This window comes from Capsicum annuum, unplaced genomic scaffold (assembly GCF_002878395.1).
Source record: "Capsicum annuum cultivar UCD-10X-F1 unplaced genomic scaffold, UCD10Xv1.1 ctg74097, whole genome shotgun sequence".
In the NCBI taxonomy this organism is placed as follows: Eukaryota; Viridiplantae; Streptophyta; class Magnoliopsida; order Solanales; family Solanaceae; genus Capsicum; species Capsicum annuum.
The window spans coordinates 1-8,567 of NW_025884177.1; the positions used below are offsets into that span (position 1 = coordinate 1).

At 41.6% G+C, this 8,567-nt stretch overlaps 1 long non-coding RNA gene across 4 annotated transcripts; it reads right to left on the reverse strand.

The window, feature by feature from the left end:
• Nucleotides 1-6: 6 nt before the first annotated feature.
• On the reverse strand, nucleotides 7-8,561 carry LOC124894439. Of its 4 annotated transcripts, none has more exons than XR_007051177.1 (5): nucleotides 7,078-8,561; nucleotides 6,133-6,231; nucleotides 5,784-5,891; nucleotides 5,421-5,614; nucleotides 7-714 (listed from the first exon to the last, which is right to left on the reverse strand). It is a non-coding gene; the product is annotated as an uncharacterized LOC124894439 (long non-coding RNA). The 4 variants fall into 4 exon arrangements; XR_007051176.1 differs by having other exon boundaries at nucleotides 7-222; nucleotides 553-714; nucleotides 6,133-8,561; XR_007051174.1 differs by having other exon boundaries at nucleotides 6,133-8,561.
• Between the last annotated feature and the right edge of the window lie 6 nt (nucleotides 8,562-8,567).

The window sequence follows — 8,567 nt, forward strand, 5'->3', positions numbered from 1 at the left end:
ATCATTAATCTGAATTGGGTTCTTGAATTCAAACACATTTGTGGAACGGTATACATTCGTTCATTTTATTCTTTACAATTATCATTCGCCATCCTCCTCCCGAACCTCCAACCACCAGAAAATGGATAATGGGAGTGTGTGATAAACTGCTGTCAACAATACCTTTTTTGACATGACCATTTTCTTGAACTGTAGCAACCTCTTTCTCGGCCTGCTCTCCTGCTGCAATGATGATATCATTCCCGCGACTTGAAATGTCTACTGATGTAAACTCTAAGGACTCAGTAGAGCCATAAGCAATTAATTAGTAAAAATGGAATATAGTTGGTAAAAAAGCTTCTCTTGCTACAGTCTCAATCCTTCCATATGTGTGGCAAAACCTGTCTCTGGAAGTGTAAGATGGACTTCCCAAATTGTTAAGTGTATTTGGAACCTCAGAGAACGTGTGGTAATTTTCAAAAACAGCGGGAATGACAGCATCGTTATCAAACTGTTTGAGGTAGTTTTCTTTTTTTTGGGACTATCTACCAGTTTAGAGAGAAAAAAAAAAACCTGAAGAGAAGAGATCTGGTACGGCCAAATGTCATCTTCAGAAAATGCTCTTGAAGCCCAGACACCAAATTCTCCCAAAAGACATGATGGTTGTTGTTGGATATTAAGTTCCAACATTTGATTCCCTTTTCTATCAGCCTCTTTGAAATTGATATTTGAAGCCTAAAAAGGTAATGTGATTAATACAAATTGAACTGCAAAAGTTTGCACAAATTGGTAGAGACAACAACATACAAGGTAACTAAGTAGCGATGACAACAGTAAAATGAAAATTGAAACCAGCCATGGACATCTTGTTTATATCCTATGAACTACTTCCTCCATTCCCTTTTAATTGTCCACTTCGGACTTTGTATGCCCTTAAGAAACAATGATTATTTTTGACAAATTAAGAAACAATGATTAATTATTTTACAATGAGTACTCTCTCTCTCTCTCTAAACGCTCCTCATCAGCTAACGTTACACTCAAACGGTCACTTTCGACTGCCGGCGCCGGCGACTTCGACGCCGGTGTTGATGCACCGGCACAGGTAAGGCCCACTCCCTCTCCTTCGATCTCTCCCTCCCCAGTCCCTAGGTCTCCCTCCCCCCGGCACTCTCTCTCTCCCGAGTCCCATTCTCACAGTGTCACTGAGGCAGCACCGATCGGAACCGGATAAAATAGTCGGTTCGACTACAATCGGCGAACAGCGTACGGCAAAAGCAAGGAGATGCCCCGGCGACATTCCAGTGAAATTTCGACGTCATTCCGGTGAAATTCCGGCGACTTTCCGGCGGCTTCTTTGTCGGCGACCCTAGTCAAGCAACAAATCTCGACACCAAAACTGTAGTAACCAGCTATAGCAGGAGTACTCTCGGTGATTTCTAACCCTTTATTTTATTTTTACTTTATTTTATATCCTTGTACTTTATTTTATCGCGCAGTTTTTCGGTATTTTCGCTGCCTGCATTTTTTGTGGGATTTGTTTCGGTTAATTGGGTTCGAGTTGCTATTGTTCTCAAAATGGGGTTAAACTGTGTGCTTTGAGCTGTCGTTATTGTTTTGCTGTTTTAACCTCTTCTGTTGCATTTGTTGAGTAGTGGCTTGGGTAGTAAATAGTGGACTAGGGTCATGTCCTGGGGGCCTGGGGGGCTGCGGATGCAGTCGGGGCCAGGAGGTGGGTCAAAGTTGAGACGCGGAGGACGGAGTTTTAGGGGAGGAGAGTCGAGAGATGATAAGTTTAGGGTAGGGTCATAGAACATAGGGACCCTTCAGGGTAAGTCGATAGAGCTAGTTAAGATTCTTAGGAAGAGAAGGATCAGTATTGCGTGTGTCCAGGAGACTAAATGGGTAGGTTCTAAGGCTAGGGATGTGGATGGGTACCAGTTGTGGTATTCAAGTAGTGAGAGGCGTAGGAATGGAATAGGTATCTTAGTGGATGAAAAGCTTAGGGGCAGGTAGTGGAGGTTAATAGGGTTAACGATAGGGTAATGACTATTAAGTTGGTCATTGGGGGTTTTACGGTTCACGTCTGTAGTGCTTACGCGCCACAGGTGGGCCTAGGCGAGGAGGAGAAGAGGAGTTTTTGGGAGGTCTTGAACAAGGTGATTCGAGGCGTGCCTAGTTCGGAAAAGCTTTTCTTAGGAGGGGACTTCAATGGGCATATCGGGCATTTGCCGATAGGATACGATGATGTGCATGGTGACTTTGGTTTTGGGGATAGGAATGATGAGGGTACTGCTCTGTTGGATTTTGCTAGGGCCTTTGGATTGGTGGTAGTGAATTCCAGCTTTCCAAAGAAAGAGGAGCATTTGGTTACTTTCCGTAATAGAATAGCCAAGACCCAGATTGACTTTTTGCTGCTTAGGAAGGGGACTTTGTGTAAGGACTGTAAGGTTTTTCCGAATGAGAATCTTGCAACCCAACATAGACTTCTGGTGATGGATTTGGTTATTAAGATGGGCAAGAAGATGAGGGGTAGGGAGGGTCGACCTAGAGTTAAATGGGGTGGCCTGACTCCGGTCAGTGCTTTAGAGATAGAGGCAAAGTTGGAAAGGATGGGGGCGTGGAAGTGTCGGGGGGACGTGGATAGCATGTGGGATAGGGCGGCGGGTTGCATTAAGGAGGCTTCTAGAGAGGTTTTGGGTGTCTCTAGGGGATGGTCTGGCTGGCATCGGGGGGATTGGTGGTGGAATGAAGAAGTTAAGAAGAAGGTGGAGACGAAGAAGACGACTTACATTAAGTTGGTTGAGAGTAAGGAAGAAGAGGAGAAGCGGGTGTGCAGGGAGGAGTACAAACTTGCTAAGAAAGAGGCTAAGTTAGCAGTTACGACTGCTAAGACAGCAGCGTTTGAGCAACTTTATTCGGGTTTAAAGGAGAGAGGCGGGGAAAAGAGGTTGTACAGGCTTGCCAAAACTAGGGAGCGTAAGGGTCGGGATTTGGACCAAGTGAAGTGCATTAAAGGAGAGGATGGAAAAGTTTTGGTGGAGGACGTTCTAATTAAGAAAAGATGACAGTCGTATTTCCATAAGCTCCTGAACGATGAGGGGGACAGAGGTATTATGTTAGGGGAGTTGGAGCACACCAAGCAGCCTTGCGATTTCGGCTACTATCGGCGTTTTAAGGTCGAGGAAATATGTGAGGCTATTCGCAAGATGCGAAGGGGCAGGGCGACGGGGCCCGATGAGATTCCGGTGGACTTTTGGAAGTATGCTAGTGGAGCGGGATTGAGGTGGCTAACCCATTTGTTTAACAATATTTTCAAGACCGCTAAGATGCCCGAGGCGTGTAGATGGAGTACGGTGATTCCTTTATACAAGAACAAGGGAGACATTCAAAGTTGCAACAACTATTGTGGTATTAAGTTGTTGAGTCACACGATGAAGATTTGGGAAAGGGTGGTAGAGTGGAGGTTGACGAAGATAGTGCCTATTTCGGAGAATCAATTTGGATTTATGCCTGGTCGATCGACGACTGAGGCAATTCACCTTGTGCGGAGGCTGGTAGAACGATATAGAGAGAGGAAGAGAGATCTGCACTTGGTTTTTATCGACTTGGAAAAGGCGTATGACAAGGTTCCTAGGGAGGTTCTGTAGAAATGCTTGGAGGCGAAAGGGATACCAGTGGCGTACATCCGTTCGATTAAGGACATGTATGAGGGGACGAAGACTCAGGTAAGGAAGGTGGGAAGGGATTCCGGGCACTTTTCGGTCTTGCCAGGGCTGCACCAGGATCGACTCTTAGCCCGTTCCTATTCGCCTTAGTGATGGATGTGTTGACGCGAAATATACAAGGGGAGGTTCCTTGGTGTATGCTCTTTGCGGATGATGTAGTTTTGATTGATGAGTCGCGCCGAGATGTTAATGATAAGTTGGAGGTTTGGAGACAGACCCTGGAATCTAAAGGATTCAGGTTGAGTAAGACCAAGACGGAGTACTTAGAATGCAAGTTTAGCGACTTGAGGCAAGCGGACAATGTGGTGGTGCAGTTGGAGTCGCAAGCGGTTTGTAGGAGGGATAGTTTTAAGTATCTTGGGTCTATGATCCAGGGGAATGGAGAGATTGATGAGGATGTCTCCCATCGTATTGGGGCAGGTTGGACGAAATGGAGACTTGCCTCGGGAATTTTATGCGATAAGAAGGTGCCTCTTAAGCTTAAAGGTAAATTCTATAGAGCTGCGGTCCAGTCGGCCATATTATATGCGGCGAAGTATTGGCCTGTTAAGAATTCTCACGTCCAAAAGTTGAAGGTTGTGGAAATGAGAATGTTGCGTTGGATGTGTAGATTTACGAAGGCGGACAGGGTCAGGAATAAGACTATTCGGGAGAAGGTGGGAGTGGTTTCGGTGGAGGATAAGTTGCGGGAAGTGAGGTTGAGATGGTTTGGCCACGTGATGAGAAGGGGCACGAATGCCCCAGTCCGTAGATGTGAGAGGTTGGCCTTGGAGGGTTTCAAGCGGGGTAGGGGTAGACCAAAAATGTACTGGCGAGGAGTGATTAGACGTGACATGGAACAGTTACAGCTTACTGAGAACATGACCCTAGATAGGAAGGTTTGGAGAAAGAGTATTAAACTAGAAGGCTAAGGTGGGTGGTCGAGTCGTAGTCCATAGTTAGGAGGTTTAAGGATAGCTTGGTTGGGAGTTCCAGTTATGGGGGAGGGGGTCCTTGGGTTGTTAATTATATTGTTTTTTTTTTGTGAATGTTGGTTCTTTTGTTACTTTAGCATATTGCTTGCCTTTTGGTTAATTATACTTTATTTTTGTGGATGTCGGTTCTTTGTTCTTTATCATGTTGCACAACTGTTGGTCTACGGTCTTTTGTCTTGAGCCGGGGGTCTATCGGAAACAGCCTCTCTACTCCTTCGGGGGTAGTGGTATGGACTGCGTACATTTTACCCTCCCCAGACCCCACTATCTGGGAATATACTGGGTTTGTTGTTGTTGTTGTTGTTGTTGAAGAAACAATGATTAATGAGTATTTTACCACGGTACTCACATTTACTGATATGAACTCTAAGGACTCATATCTTAATTGGCTTTGCAACTTCACTAGTGACAGACTCAAAGTTCCAAACATAACAAACGCCCTTCTTTGATATTGCAAGGACAACCCTACCATCTTCTCCCTTGCAATTATTCCTGCATTCAACCATTACAGGAGGATGTTTCATGGAAACAAGATGCCCATAATCAGCAGCCCTTTCCCCAAAATCAAGTTTCCATACTTGAAGTTGTTTCTCGCCAAACCCCACAGTAACAACAAATTGGGCATCATTAGATATCCAAATACATTGAGCAGCATACTGTTATAGCAGCTTTTTATATTGATGAATCTTTTTAGACTTAAAATAATATCACATAATGAAGACAACTTAACAGAGCTTACTGAATCAGGAGAAAACTGCAGCAACTCTTTCCCACTTTCTGAACTTAGAAATCGCAACTTATCACTAGCTACAACTATAATTTTCTCGTCTTCACAATGAGAATAATTTGGAGTTCATGTCAAATACTAAACCATTCACAGCAACAACATGAATCCTACGACCTTTGCCCACAAAAAAAAGGCTTCCAGCTCCGCTGCATTCAAAAGCAAGATATTTCTTATTTAAACTTTCTAAACCTTCTTGGTGATAACAAAGACATCCATCATTCAACTAAGGCCATTCATCCTGTCTAAGTGTTTCTTAACAAGTACTTCTCCGACCTACATAAGAGCAAAAGTAGCTTCTGTCAAAAAAAAACATACCTAGGAAGGGCTCCATCTTTTCTCCTCCTTACAAATCCAGTGGAAATGTCGACTGCTAAAACATTTTCATTATCTGAGCCAAGAGCTACTAATAGACCTTGTTCTTTTCTGTGCAAAAAATTCAAAACCAGAAGATATCACAAAGTTGTGATATAAAATATAGCCTAACGAAGTTGATACAAATCACTATAATCAAAAGTGTTACAGCAAAACAGCGAGTGCATTGGCTAAATATTGAATTCACGTAGAGGTGGAGAGATCAGATCTTGTTCAAAAGACTTCAACTGATTTTTTATCACTGCATCATTACAATAATCAAAGGCGTTATTTTCAATAGTCTTTGTCATACCTTCTTTTCAAGGATACAACACGCCATGTAAGAAAAAACGTCTCCAGAATTCTTCGTTCTCCACTGACCAAATAGACTTCCACTACTTGTGTTCCAAACCTGAAGAATAAGCAACAATTAGTCACAGAGTATGTAATAAGTAAAGCAAAAGAATACAAAAACAAGTTACCAGATCAAAAAAGAATACAAACAAAAAGGTAATAGCAAACGCAGTGGTAAAAATTTTAGAAAACGCAATTGCTGGCATTGTAATAAGCAACTAACCAGTAACCAATTCTTTTCACTAACTTGACTCTGTAACTCTTGAATTGGGATATGAATATAGAAATGTTGAATTGGGATATGAACATAGAAAGATAAACATGGTTCTGCATATTTTTGGTGGACCTGCTGATCCAGAACATCAAGAAGCAAATTCAAGATGAGGTGAAGTATAACAAAACAAAGTGGCATCTAAACAATCAATTCATTCGTTTGAATAAGAGTCCAAACTTTCTGAAAATCCATATATGTGAAAATCAGAACTCTCAAAAGTTCAGATTTTTCTTGAATGAAATATTCTTGATGAGTGCCCAAGATTGCATGTTGGACCAGGTATTGATTATAGAATAATCAATTACCAATCAGAGAAGCTCACTTTTGCTGATATTTATCACCCTAACCTACAAAATCCTCTCTCCCAAAGCCTGTCAAAAACCAATGAAAGAGAAAGGAGAGATATCCTACCAAAATTTCTGCCCCTAAAATGAAATTCATCTAAGGAGCTCTGGGAGGAGGGGCAGGCAGGGAAGAATGCAAGAAAGATGAAGTGGGTGTGTTTGTGTTCGCCTCTGTATGTGTCACAACTGCAGTAAATTTTCAGAAATATGTAGTTATACTAAGTTTGCAACAACTGTCAATGTCACAGATATGTGGTGGATGCAACTGTAATCTGCATTCACTGACCTGAAATCCTAAATCCGTATCGAGAGATAAAATGTTTGGCAAACATCTTAACTTTGGAGAGGACAGGCCCGTCTTCGCATAGGCATCTGTTCACTTGTGGTTGTCATTCCGAGGGAAAAGGGACAAAGGTATTCACTTCACCATCCTGTTGTCCTGTACTGCTTGGTGATGACAAGACAGCTGTTTTGATATTTAACAAATGACCATCTTGATCAGGAGGCAGACCTAAGCTCATTTTCTAAAGAAGCAATTCAGACATCAATATATGCAACTCAAAGTGCTTTGCAGGGTCGCTCTCTAACTAAAATATGTCTCTCTGTGTTCTTCTGTGTGGTTCATCATTCTACCAAAAATTTCCAAAGCAATATTTCTACATGTCAATGTGGAGGTATCCCACTATAGTTTCATTTAAGCAAGAAAGATATGAGACATTAAGCGTGAAGCTTAGAATTCACATCACGATTGCCAACTCCTAAAACTAAGCAAAAAAGTTAAAAGTACTTACAGTACCACACAGTTGATATATATATATATATATATATACAAGGACATACATAAACATAAGATCACAGGAACTACAAACGAATTATGAGAACATTCTCAGAGTATTATTTTCTCACAAATGATATAGACCTGATACTGTAGCAAGCATGTCAATAACCAAAATTCTACAGCATCATGTACAGAATTGGCTACTGAATCAACACTAAGCAGAAATTAGATAATGACCAACGGGAATGTTCTGTACGGCTCATTCCCATCATCAATAAAATTGTTTTACCTTATCACAAAGAAAATATTCTCTAGAGCTCCTCACGCTACAATAGATTGATACAATTCATAATGCTGCAGGTACTCAAGAAAGTAAAGGATTCCAATGGCTCATTCCAATGTCGTTTCAGAAGTAACAACAACACACATTCAACAAACAAATATTTGCTTAAATAAGATTTCAAGATCAAGATTGGACATCAAAGTTTATTACGAAAACTAGAAAAGTAACTGCATTTCATTTTCTTGAATGATGCATATCTATTTTGCAGGTTCTAAAAGTTCTGGCCTGTGTAGAACCAAATTAACAAAGATGTTATCAACAGTTTCTAAACTATACACTACAAAACACCATGCTAGCACATCAGAATTGAATCTGTACTACAAAAAGAACCCAAAATCAGCAAAATCATTTTCCTTCGCGATCCAACTGCACTGATTCCCATATCCTTAAGATCCTCCAATGTCAGCATTGGCAAAACCTCATCATCGACTTCATGAATCTCAAACAAAGATGCATACTGTCCAAGTCCCAACTAGTTCAACCACACCTTAACCCCATTCCTCTCTGAGCTAACGTTCAAATCCTGAGCCTCTGGATCAGTTTTGCCACCATCCTCAAAAACCCTAGTTCCCCTCTTCCTACTACTATTCACATTCACATTACCAATTCTTCTATCAATGTCAATAACCATGTTCACATTATCATCATTAATTTT